This window comes from Oncorhynchus mykiss, chromosome 5 (genome assembly GCF_057628025.1).
Source record: "Oncorhynchus mykiss isolate SJ-2025 chromosome 5, ASM5762802v1, whole genome shotgun sequence".
NCBI classification, from domain to species: domain Eukaryota; kingdom Metazoa; phylum Chordata; class Actinopteri; order Salmoniformes; family Salmonidae; genus Oncorhynchus; species Oncorhynchus mykiss.
This window is the reverse complement of record NC_143026.1, coordinates 30,197,734-30,210,371: the sequence shown is the minus strand read 5'-3', so window position 1 is coordinate 30,210,371 and position 12,638 is coordinate 30,197,734.

Below are 12,638 nucleotides of genomic sequence, written 5' to 3'. Positions count from 1 at the left end.
CAGTCCTCCCAGCCTGGTGCGGGTCTACAATTTTGTTTCTGGTGTCCTTTGACAGCTCTTTGGTCTTGGCCATAGTGGAGTTTGGAGTGTGACTGTTTGAGGTTGTGGACATGTATCTTTTATACTGATAACAAGTTCAAACAGGTGCCATTAATACAGGTAATGAGTGGAGGACAGAGGAGCCTCATAAATACGAAGTTAAAGGTCTGTGAGAGACAAATCTTGTTTGTAGGTGACCAAATACTTATTTTCCACCATCATTTGCAAATAAATTCATTAAAAATCCTACAATGTGATTTTCTGGATTTTTTTTCTCATTCTGTCTGTCATAGTCGAAGTGTACCTATGATGAAAATTACAGGCCTCTCTCATCGTTTTAAGTGGGAGAACTTGCACAATTGGTGGCTGACTAAATACTTTTTTGCCCAACTGTACATGTTTACACATACAGTTTAGGTACAATGATTAAGAAACTACACAAGACAAACAAAACCATCACAGGTAACACAAAGAAATACAGCAACAGACTACATTTACACACAGGTTATTCCCCTAACAGCACAAGAACTTGCATTACCCGAAACAGTTACAAAAAATATACCTGCCGAATACGACGGGTATAAATAGACCTTACAGTGAAATGCTTACTTACAAGCGTAAGTAGAGTAAGTAGAGTTATTGAAGTGACTGCACAGATATATTAACAGAGTAGCAGCAAAGAGGGAGGGGGAGGGGGGGGGGGGGGGGATTTGATTAGATGTTCAGGAGTCTTATGGCTTGGGGATAGAAGCTGTTTAGAAGCCTCTTGGACCTAGACTTGTCGCTCCGGTACTGCTTGCCGTGTGGTAGCAGAGAGAACAGTTTATGACTAAGGTGGCTGGAGTCTGACAATTTTTTTGGGCCTTCCTCTGACACACCTGGTTCAGAGGTCCTGGATGGCAGGAAGCTTGGCCCCAATGATGTACTGGGCCGTACGCACTACCCTCTGTAGTGCCTTGCGGTCGGAGGCCGGGCAGTTGCCATACCAGACAGTGATGCATCCAGTCAGGATGCTCTCAATGGTGCAGCTGTAGAACCTTTTGAGAATCTGAGTACCCATGCCAAATCTTTTCAGTCTCCTGAGGGGGAATAGGTTTTGTCATGCCCTCTTCATGACTGTCTTGGTGTGCTTGGACCATGTTTGTTTGTTGCTGATGTGGACACCAAGGAACTTGAAGCTTTCAACCTGCTCCACTACAGCCCCGTCGATGAGAATGGGGGCGTGCTCGGTCCTACCTGGTCCTGTCCAGAATCATCTCCTTTGTCTTGATCACGTTGAGGGAGAAGTTGTTGTCCTGGCACCACACGACCAAGTCTCTGACCTCCTCTCTATAGTCTGTCTCGTCGTTGTCGGTGATCAGGCCTACCACTGTTGTGTCATTGGCAAACTTAATGATGGTGTTGGAGTTGTGCCTGGCTGTGCAGTCATGAGTGAACAGGGAGTACAGGAGGCGACTGAGCATGCACCTCTGAGGGGCCCCCGTGTTGAGGATTAGCGTGGCAGATGTGTTGTTACCTACCATTACCACCTGGGGGTGGCCCGTCAGGAAGTCCAGGATCCAGTTGCAGAGGGGGGTGTTTAGTCCCAGGGTTCTTAGCTTAGTGATGAGCTTTGAGGGCAATATGGTGTTGAACCCGGAGCTGTAGTCATGGAATAGCATTCTCACGTAGGTGTTCCTTTTGTCCAGGTGGGAAAGGGCAGTGTGGAGTACAATAGAGATTGCATAATCTGTGGATCTGTTAGGGTGGTATGCAAATTGGAGTGGATCTAAGGTTTCTGGGATAAGGGTGTTGATGTGAGCCATGACTAGCCTCTCAAAGCACTTCATGGCTACAGATGTGAGTGCTACGGGTCGGTAGTCATTTAGGCAGGTTGCCTTAGTGTTCTTGGGCACAGGGACTATGGTGGTCTGCTTGAAACAAGTTGGTATTACAGACTAGGTCAGGGACAGGTTGAAAATGTCAGTGAAGACACTTGCCAGTTGGTCATCGCGTGCTCTGAGTACACTTCCTGGTAATCCGTCTGGCCCTGCGGCCTTGTGAATGTTGACCTTTTTAACGGTCTTACTCACATCGGCTGCGGAGAGCCTGATCACACAGTCATCTGGATCAGCTGATGCTCTCATGCATGTTTCAGTGTTACTTGCCTCAAAGCGAGCATAGAAGTTATTTAGCTCGTCTAGTAGGCTCGTGTCACTGGGCAGCTCTCGGCTGTGCTTCCCTTTGTAGTCTGTAATAGTTTGCAAGCCCTGCCACATCCGTCGAGCTTCAGAGTTGGTGTAGTACAATTCGATCTTAGTCCTGTATTGCTGCTTTTCCTGTTTGATGGTTTGTCGGCGGGCGTTGCGGGATTTCTTATAAGCTTCTGGGTTAGAGTCCCGCTCCTTGAAAGCGGCATCCACACATCAGTGTGGATGTGCGGATCCATAGCTTCTGGTTTGGGTATGTACATAGTCGGCATCATCGATGCACTTATTGATGAAGCCAGTGACTGATGTGGTGTACTCCTCAATGCCATCAGAAGAATCCCGGAACATATTCCAGTCTGTGCTAGCAAACAGTCATGCAGCTTACCATCGGACAAAAAAACATTATTGGATTTTATAACAATACAGCCATAACAATTTACATAAAAATACGTAATACTTAGATGTTGACTTAATCAATTACATGCAATATAGACAGCATACATGCTTAATATTTGCCATTTTTCTCTGCTAGATCACATTTATCAATACATTTATGTAAACAAAAATCTATTATAGTCAAGACATGAGTGGAATAAATCATGTTTATCTTGAAGAAATATAAATGAAGGTTTGCATCACTATTGATGTGTATTGCTTTGAGCTGAAGAAATTGGAAGGACACATTTTACATACAGTATTTTATGGAAATTATAATTGAGTTCCCATTGACCACAAATTAAGGCTGGTCTACACACCACGAGGGACAGAATTTTACTGTGTGTGTGTTGCAAATGTATTTGATAAATGTGTACTGTTTCTTCCTGTCCTTCTTGGGTCCACACACATCACAGCGCTTCTTCTTTTTGCTACCGGCTGCAATCTAGAATGATGAAAACACTGAGTTCAGGAATTTTACGAACATCTCATTCACGCGCATATATAGTTACAGCAGGCCAAGGTAGGAGAATCAGACACACACATGCAACAACAATACTCACACTTACTTCTGGTATTGGAGTTGTTGGTTATGTGGGTCGGGCGGATGGGGCACCAGCATCCTCCTCCTGAATCCTCCTCACAATGGCTGCAGAAGCTGGGGTCGTTGGGATATCTTGCTTCCTCTGGATTTGAGGTCTTACCAATGCCTTGCCCAGATCCTCGAGAAAGCGCAGACTCTTCTCTGGAGATTCCCTCTGTTCCAATCTGGGTTCAATGCCATCCAGATGACAAACACGTTGTACGGCGAAATATCCAAGATGTTGAAGAATATCACAAGTGGCCAGCATAGGGTTCTTATTTAGCAGCTGTAGCCAGTCACCAGCTTGTCTAAATTGTACACCCCTCCTTTTGTGGCATTGTAATCCATTATGATTTCGGTTTTCTGATGTTCCTGGCCACAGATTCTCCCATACCTATTGCAGCGTACTCATGAGTACCACATTTTTGCCTTTCTTTGGCATGTTGGACACTAGGGACGTGTCGGCCGTGAACACAAACTTAGAGGAATTGATAGGCCTGTTCCGTGTATTCAACAGCTGAGGTGGAGCTCTGGCTTGTTTTTTCATACTGTTCCTTACATTGTCAGCTTCCTCTTGAGAAGCTCCTCTGCCAGCTTGTAAAGTAAAAAAGTTATTGCATGTTATGTTGTGGTCATGGAGTTCCTGTGTCACGTCCAGGACAATCAGCATCTCTTGGTTTTTCTCGGGGGCTTCTCCATCTGGCTTGCCCGTATACACCTGCAAGTTCCAAACATATGATGAAGCAGCATCACAGGCAGCCCAGATCTTGATTCCATATTTTGCAGGTTTAGAAGGGGCAGCGGCCCGTAAATGGCATAAGCTGCTCATCAACAGTAACGTTGGGCCCAGGGTTGTAAAAATGGGAAGGCGGTCCACCCACTTGTCCCACACTGACCTGATTGCAGCTAGCTTGTCTCTCTGCCACCGAGCTGGTCTGGTGTCACGGTTATTGAAGGGGATAATCCTGGAAATAATGTGACAGTTTTCCAGAGACATTGTTGCACTGAAAAGTTCTCTGCCAGTTTCTGCATCCCACAGGGATTCTGTGGATTCCCCATTGGATCTGAAAACACTAGCAAGGATAAGAAACCCAAAGTATACATGTAAATGAGTTTGGTCCATCACCTACCATCTCTCTACAAAAACACGCCTTCCCTCCAAATTAGTGCAGTCCAGAATGATTTTCTGGATGGTGTCTGGGATGAACAGTTCAAAAGATGAATTGTTTGCATTGTCAAATAGACATGCCACCATTCACGATCTCCAAGTCCAGAACAAATTCAAGTATACGTACAGTACTATATAGAGCCATGAGTGTATGGGATTCCTTCCCTCGCATATAGCACAAGTGAACAGAAAACCTGGTTTAAAATGTAAAATAAAAAAAACACCTCACAGCACCAACGACTCTCCCCATGTGACCTACTTGTGTGGTATGTACTGACATGTATGTGTAACTGATAGATCAGCATTGAAGGTCCCCAAGAACACAGTGGCCTCATTCTTAAATGGAAGAAGTTTGGAACCACCAAGACTATCTACAAAATACTTTTTAAACTGGAAGAACTTGTCCCGATTGGTATTTTTAAATCACTAATGTATGATCTTGAGACTGATTTCCTGACCTGTCAATGTTTTTAATTAGCTGTTTATGATTTTGTTATACTCTTGTGAATTCTATGGTTTTTACTAGATTACTTGTAGTTTTTCATGTTGTTTGTCTGTAATTTGTGTAATGCCTTGGTGCTGCCTATCTTGGCCAGGACACTCTTGAAAAAGAGATTTTAAATTTCAATGAGCCCTTCCTGGTTAAATAAATAAAAAATATTCCTAGAACAGCCCACTTGGACTCTCAGACCATGAGAAACAAGATTCTCTGGTCTGATGAAACCAAGATTGAACTATTTGGCCTGAATGCCAAGCGTCACAGCTAGAGGAAAGCTGGCACCATCCCTACTGTGAAGCAAGGTGGTGGTAGCATCATAATATGGGGATGTTTTTTAGAGGCAGGGACTGGAAGACCAGTCAGGATTGAGGGAAAGATGAATGGTGCAAAGTACAGAGAGATCCTTGATGAAAACTTGCTCCAGATCGCTAAGGACCTCCGACTGGGGCAATGGTTCACCTTCAAACAGGACAACGACCTAAGCACACAGCCAAGACAATGCAGGAGTGACTTCGGGACAAGTCTCTGAATGTCCTTGAGTTGCGCAGCCACAATTTAACCCGATCGAACATCTCTGAAGACACCTGAAAATAGCTGTGCAGCAATGCTTCCTATCCAACCGTGCTTCAAAGGTGCTTCAACAAAGTACTGAGTAAAGGGTCTGAATACTTATGTAAATGCAATATTTACGTTTCATTTTATTTTTCTATAAATTAGAAAAAAAATCTAAAAACCTGTTTTTGCTTTGTCATTATGGGGTATTGTGTGTAAATTGATGAGGAAAAAAAACAATTGAATACATTTTAGAATAAAGCTGTAATGTAAAAAAAAATGTGGGAAAAGTCAAGGCATTTCAATACTTTCCGAAGGCATAGCTTCAAATTTTGGCCTCAAATGCTTTGTCATTTTTCCTTTTGTTGAGTAGGCTACACACCTCCAGACATTGCCTACTTGTACTGTACGGGCCTTCTTGCAGAGCAGAAACTATCCTAGAGACCCAGTATCCTCCCTTTTTGATTGAATAGCAGCCATAGTGTAGAGATACAGGCCAGTCGGGCTTCTCCTCAGCCTACCCACTATCAGATGGCCACTCCGTCCCCCCTCTAAGCCAGTCCATTGCAGTGCAGCAGTGGTTCTGGAGTTGACTAAGAACGGCAGGCTTATCTGTGTTCCCGGCCATGGCACAGCATCCACTTGTGTACGTATGGAGATGATCGTAGCGGAGAAGGACTGACCATACCACTCCCCACTAAACAGTCGGCTACTGTTACTGAGGAGGAGGGCTTGGTGGTTGTCTCGGCCAGGCCAAGTTTTTTTTTTTTTGTTCTCTATAAATCTGGTCAGATAAGGAAAAAATCTTTGTCAGCAACACACAGCTCTCTCTCTTTCTCAACACCAGACAAATACTATATGTATATCATGTGGAAACCTTTTTGATATTTTCTGCCATTTTCACTTAACAGCTGTTTATGTTTGTGTAAATATGCATACTTTTGAATGTGTACTATTTTAGCCAGCCAAATGTCCTATAGCTCTACGGTCTGCAGACTGTCCTAAGGGGGCTCCAAACGTTGATAAGATGGCTGCTATTTCTCAGGCTATTGCTCACAAGGCAAAGGGCACTCCTGGAATGACAGGACAGACACGACTGACAGCACAGCAGCTGCCTTAGCAATTGCAGTCTCCAATGTACAAAACCTCTTACAGCAACACATTACCTATGGGGATTATCAGTGGACATTCCTATATATGTTTGCATATGGTTATGTAGTATTCACTTGAGGGAGGATTTTGTGGAGTGAAACATTTCAGTGTTCTCTTGGGTTGCTGCGGTGTTAGTTTGGTTGAACTTTGTGTTGTAATTAGGTTGGCTGTGTGTTAGATATAGGTGTGTAGGAACACAGTTAGACACCTTCTTCACAGGCCTTTAAAATTGTCTCAAATTGTCTCCTAACTGCAAGATATAACTGTTGGACACTTTTAATGTAGCAAGGAAGTCATGAAGAGAAGTCCTCGGTTCTGCCACAGAGAATAGCTCATTTATTCATACAAAGTTTATTTTAGTCAATGACTATGTTGAACTCAAAAGGCATGTTGGGCAAATGACATTACTACTATTTTATTATTATTTTATCACAACCTTCACCGTTGATTATAATTGTTTTATTGGTACGAATACTATTGCTCTTCCTTAACAGGCTGACTACACCGCTCGCATCGCTTGCGCGAGTGTTGCAAAATAAATGTAGAAATCTATGTTATTCAGTTATTGTACCCATACTGGTCACGGGCGTCTGCATTGCCAAGGGCTAAAATAGAAATCAGTTCTATTTCTGACGCAGATCGCACTGTGTGTCCTGCCTCTCCCATCTCATCATTGGTTTATAGAGGCAGGTACCCACGTGCCATTTCCTCATTGGTTATACCCATGTGGGTGACTGAAAGACGAACGAGGGCAGTGTCGGTAATGCACGTAATTTGTGAAAGTTGCCAATCACAATATAAAGTCAAGAGAAGAAAAATCCTGGAAGTAAGAGAGATGACTAGAAATGATTTGGTTGACAGTTTTATGTGTGGATTCATTGGAAGAGTAGAGGACATTGTGCATTTCAGGTAAAATAACAACTCAATATTTATATCCCATGAGAAGTTAGCTAGCAACGGCAAGCTAGCTAAATAGGACAAATTAGCTAGCAAGTGCAAGCTAACTAGCTAAATTGCTATAAATGTTTAATGCTTTTCGACCTGTCCCCAAATTAATATAATTGGTTCAGAGTTTGTTTTGACATTTTAACCTGCGCGCCGTGATCGCGTTTGGTGTGGGGGGACAAAATAAATTTATGCACGATGGCGCACGCGCGCTGCCGGTTTGGGTTCCGTGTTTGTGTCCACGGTCATACATTAAAATCTGTCTGGAGTTACCAAGAGGTGGCATTGAAGGGTAGTGGGAAACAAAAGCATATTCCAAGAATTCCTCACTTATCCAGAAACTGTGGCTATTTTTACCACCTCACCTCCCATAGTTAATCTGTTATTTCCCCTGTAAGTCCCTAGTTCACTGGCACCCTGGTGTGCCTTACTGGGCTTTACTAATTAGGACCTCAGGACACCCTCGTTTTTTCAGATGTGGTAGACTGGTACAGTACTGTCTGTCTGTCCACCTAAACACATCCAGTCCCACCCACTACACAGGAACGCCAGATGCTACCGCAGAGCTGATTGGCCTCTGTTGGAGCCAAATGAGGTCCTGACTTCCAGACACTGACCGTGGTTTGGGAGGCTCTGTGAAGGGGTGGAGTGCATGCGCTGGCATGAGAGGAGCGTTTAGTATTCATCTGATGGCTTTGTCAAGATGATAATTCTAACATGTCAACAACTGCAGACCAAAAGTGTTGGTAACATTGCCACTTAACATTCTGATTACATTACGCCCCTCCCATTTCTTTGATGACAGACAGTATAATGCTTCCCATCCATCCTAATAAAGCAGAATGGAATAAAACCCTTTGTCCAGGCACCACCATAACCACCTGTCAGTGACGTATGAGCCGTGGGCCGAGGCCCTACTGTAGAAACGACTGCTTTATGACCTGCCTGAGTCTCTGTCCCCATGTAGTAAATCTCCATGCACTCTCTTGTAGACAGGAAAGAGTATTTTCCGCAAAGCCGATTAGTTACACCATACTGCAGGGGAATGTGCTGCTGCCTCTTCTGGGAAGTAGACTCAGCACGCAAAGAGACCTTTTTAGGGCCCATTTTGCACCTCCTTTTTTGTCCTCCTTTCTTACCCTCCTTCTTCTCCATTATGTGTTCAGTCGCTGAGAGGGCCAAGGTTTTAAAAGCCTCTTGAGGGACGGTTGTGAGCTTTGGGAGGTCCTAAAGTAAGTCTATGGCCTGTCCTAAGGTTGCATGTGAGTGAATGTATTTGTGGGTGGTGAAATACACGTAATTTTGTCATTCACTGTTTCACAATATAATACACAATAAATGCTAAATGTTCTACTTTAAATCATTCCACATAAATCGACCCCCCCCCCCCCCTCACACAATTGAGTCACTCTATATTGCTGACCATCACAAAATAAAATGAAAAGCGACATGCAGTTACAAAAAGCACAAGAAACCTGAATAAATCTAAATGTTATTATGATTCTCTCATTGACTGAACATTTGCATTGATTGGCCCTGTAGTATTCTGGAGATGTAGAGTTGTATGTATTCAGTGTTAGAGGAGAGGTTGTGCAATAGGACATAGGGCCTTGGGAGGCTGGGCTGGAGGAAGGGACGGCATGCTGGCAGGGAGCCATGCAGCATAGAGGTGGTTATTTTGGGGGAGGCTCAGGTGCCTGGGGCCTGATGAGAAAGCCCTTATAAAGACGTCCCTCTCAATGGGTGGAAAGTGGGTTATCATCCCACTGTCGCTCTTCACAAGGCCATCTCGTTTGCATCTAGTCAACACCTTCCTCCCCTCTCCGGCAGAGCCGACCCCGGCTTCCTAAAACGACCCTTTGGCTTCCCAAGCACTCCGAACACATCGGATTCTACTCAAGTGCTTTGGGGAACAAACAAGGTTCCCCTTCCTCCCTCGCTCTCTCCACCTTCTTCCTCATGTGTTTTGTATTATTTATGAGAAATAAAGGGCCAAGTGTGTTTTGGCTTGGCCATATCATGGAGTAGCCAGTAGGTTAATAATGGTTTTCCAGTCTTTGGGGAGTCTTAATCATTGTTACAACTGAGATATGCAAACCTCTACTCCTGGACGGACACATTCTGTGTGAGAGTGATTAGTTAGAACGTCAGCCATCTGTTCTTTTGATTATGTGGCATGGAAGATGTAGTTATTTCTGTCATTACTTCAGGAAACTTTCACAGGGATAAAAGTGACTTCTTCCTCTTATTCATTTTCTATTATAATGTATTTAATCTCCTAGGAAAACAAAGGCCATCAAACGTGTATGAATATTTATGGTTAATATCAGTCAGCTCACTGCAGTTTTGCTTCCCTAGACCTTTGCACCACAAATAATTTTTCTAAAAATATTAATTCAAGAAAAGTAAACACACTGTAGGTGTGTTACTTATTTATATATATAATATAAATAATCTCAGTTTGATGTTACTTGAATCTGCAATATATACAAATACATCTATTGTTACTATTATTTTTTTTTAAATCCCTCCTTTCTTCTCTGAGGAATGTTTTCCCAGAATCTCTTTTCACCCTCTCAGAGCGTTCTGCCGCTCCGTGGTTAGGCACTTCATTTGTCTTCCCCAGGATCAGAGAGGCACTGGAAATCAAAATAATCACTGACTTCAGGTAGAAGTAATGCAACAAAGACAGAATGCCAAGATAACAAGACGTCCTGGCTCACTGCAATAGAGCCCACTAGAAAAGTCTAAGTCAAGACATTAAAGATTTACAGTCATTTATAAACTTTACTCTTTGTGGACAGAAAGTTCATATATATATTTTATGTTGTGGTTGCTAGGAATCAGTGTTGTTGAGGAGGATTCTATACTGTGAACACTAAAAGAGTAAGGTGTTTCAACATGGTCACTACTTCTACCACTGAGATCCCACATCTCACACCTAGTCCTAACCCTAATTATGTTACTAATTCATCATTAATTACAGTTATACAGTAATTATTAAACATTAGGATGTCCAGGGAACTCAGTGGTCTTACGCGGTGCAATAATCTTTTTTCGCCTAAAATGACACCCAAATCTAACTGCCTGTAGCTCAGGACCTGAAACAAGGACATGAATATTCTTGATACCATTTGAAAGGAAACACTTTGAAGTTTGTGGAAGTGTGAAATGAATGTAGGAGAATATAACACATTAGATCTGGTAAAAGATAATACAAAGAAAAAAACATTCCTTTGTTTGTATTTTTTTTGTACCATCATCTTTGAAATGCAAGAGAAAGGCCATTGTGTATTATTCCAGCTCCGTTGCAATTTTGATTTTGGCCACTAGATGGCAGCAGGGTGTGTGCAACGTTTTAGACTGATCCAATGAACCATTGCATTTCTGTTCAAAAATGTCGACTGCCCAAATGTGCCTAATTGGTTTATTAATAACTTTTTAAGTTCATAACTGTGCACTCTCCTCAAACAATAGCATGGTATTATTTCACTGTAATAGCTACTGTATATTGGACAGTGCAGTTAGATTAACAAGAATGTAAGCTTTCTGCCATATCAGATATGTCTATGTCCTGGGATATTTTCTTGTTACTTACAACCTCATGATAATCACATTAGCCTATGTTAGCTCAACCATCCAGTGAGGGACCCACCAATCCTAATGAGTTTTTAAGCTTACCGTATGCTTCCCAGTCAAAACAGTTTGAGCATATATTATGATGCAATTCTGTGACGTTTTTTGTTCGTTTTAGTGTTCGGCAGCATTTCGACTTGTTCGAGCACACACTTCGTCTGTGATTGGTCAACAGTGGGGATTCATCAATGAGAGTCATTCAACGAGAGACGATTAGTTTCCATGCACATTTTTTCACTTGAGAAATACTGCACCAAACATCTTAGTTAGATGTCAAAATGCGTGACTAAGACCTCCTCGGCAAAAACGTCAAAATTGATTACAGATTTCTAGATTTATATTAGATTAATTCAGACTATTTTGGGAAGTGGATATTGGCTTTTTTCTAAATGTTCAACCAAAGGTATCTAAAGGTAGTATGCGAGGCACAGACATTCGCTTTGCCTACCCGAGCTCTGCTAGGAGCCAACCCAACCTAGTATGCGGACACCTTTACATCTGGCCATGCTTTCACTGCTGCTTTGGACTGACTGGTGAACTGCAGTGTTCTTTGTCTCCATGAGGTGGCATTACAGTCATTGGCTCAGCCTCCGCTTTCCTGACCTTTTTTCCTCGTGTCCTCGTTTTCAGATTTCCGATGTTTGTTAATGTGACGTTATCGCGACAAGCTGTAGTGGAAAAGGTTTTTGAAATGTGCTATTAATCAGGGATTAGACCATGCCAACAACACCTTTACCCACTGTGCACTGTGCTGCATTTCCAATAATCTTGAATTTTGAACCCTTTGAACCCCCTGAAGGAGGGGTACATCACCAGCAACACATTGCAGCAGTTGAAGGAACTAAAGCTTAGTTCCTGCAAGTGCCCTGGCTTCATTCCCCATCTCCCTTTTGTCCCTTCTTCCACTCCTCCTCTCCCCTTCTCCCTAGACCCGGGTGGCTCATAGGCCCTGACCACCGGTACAGCATGGCGCCGGGGGGGTGGAGGGGTGAGGGGGTCGAGACCGCATGGGTGAGGGCAGAGACCCAGGACATGTTCTGGAAGTGTGTAGTGGACAGGGGCCAGACAGGACGTGACCCACCGGAGGAAGCCCACTGCCCTATAGGAGGAGGAGCCATCAATCAACACCCCTGGCCCCGCCCATGGCCCACCACTTCAAACACACAGAGGATTAGATCCAAGGAGAGCCTCAGCCAGGCAGAGATGTTACGCACCGTGACTTGGTAACATTCATTTTCTATTTGGTCTTTATTTCATGAGACAACTCCTGGTGATCTTGTAAATCATTATCTTTAATGGTGACCTATGGGTCCAGCAATACAAACATTCCAAGCATCCATTTATAGATGATAAAGTAGAAAGCTTTAAAAGACAGACATCCCCTTCAGCTTCCATTCATCTTATCCAGACAATAGTAAGGAGAGCATATCACACCACATG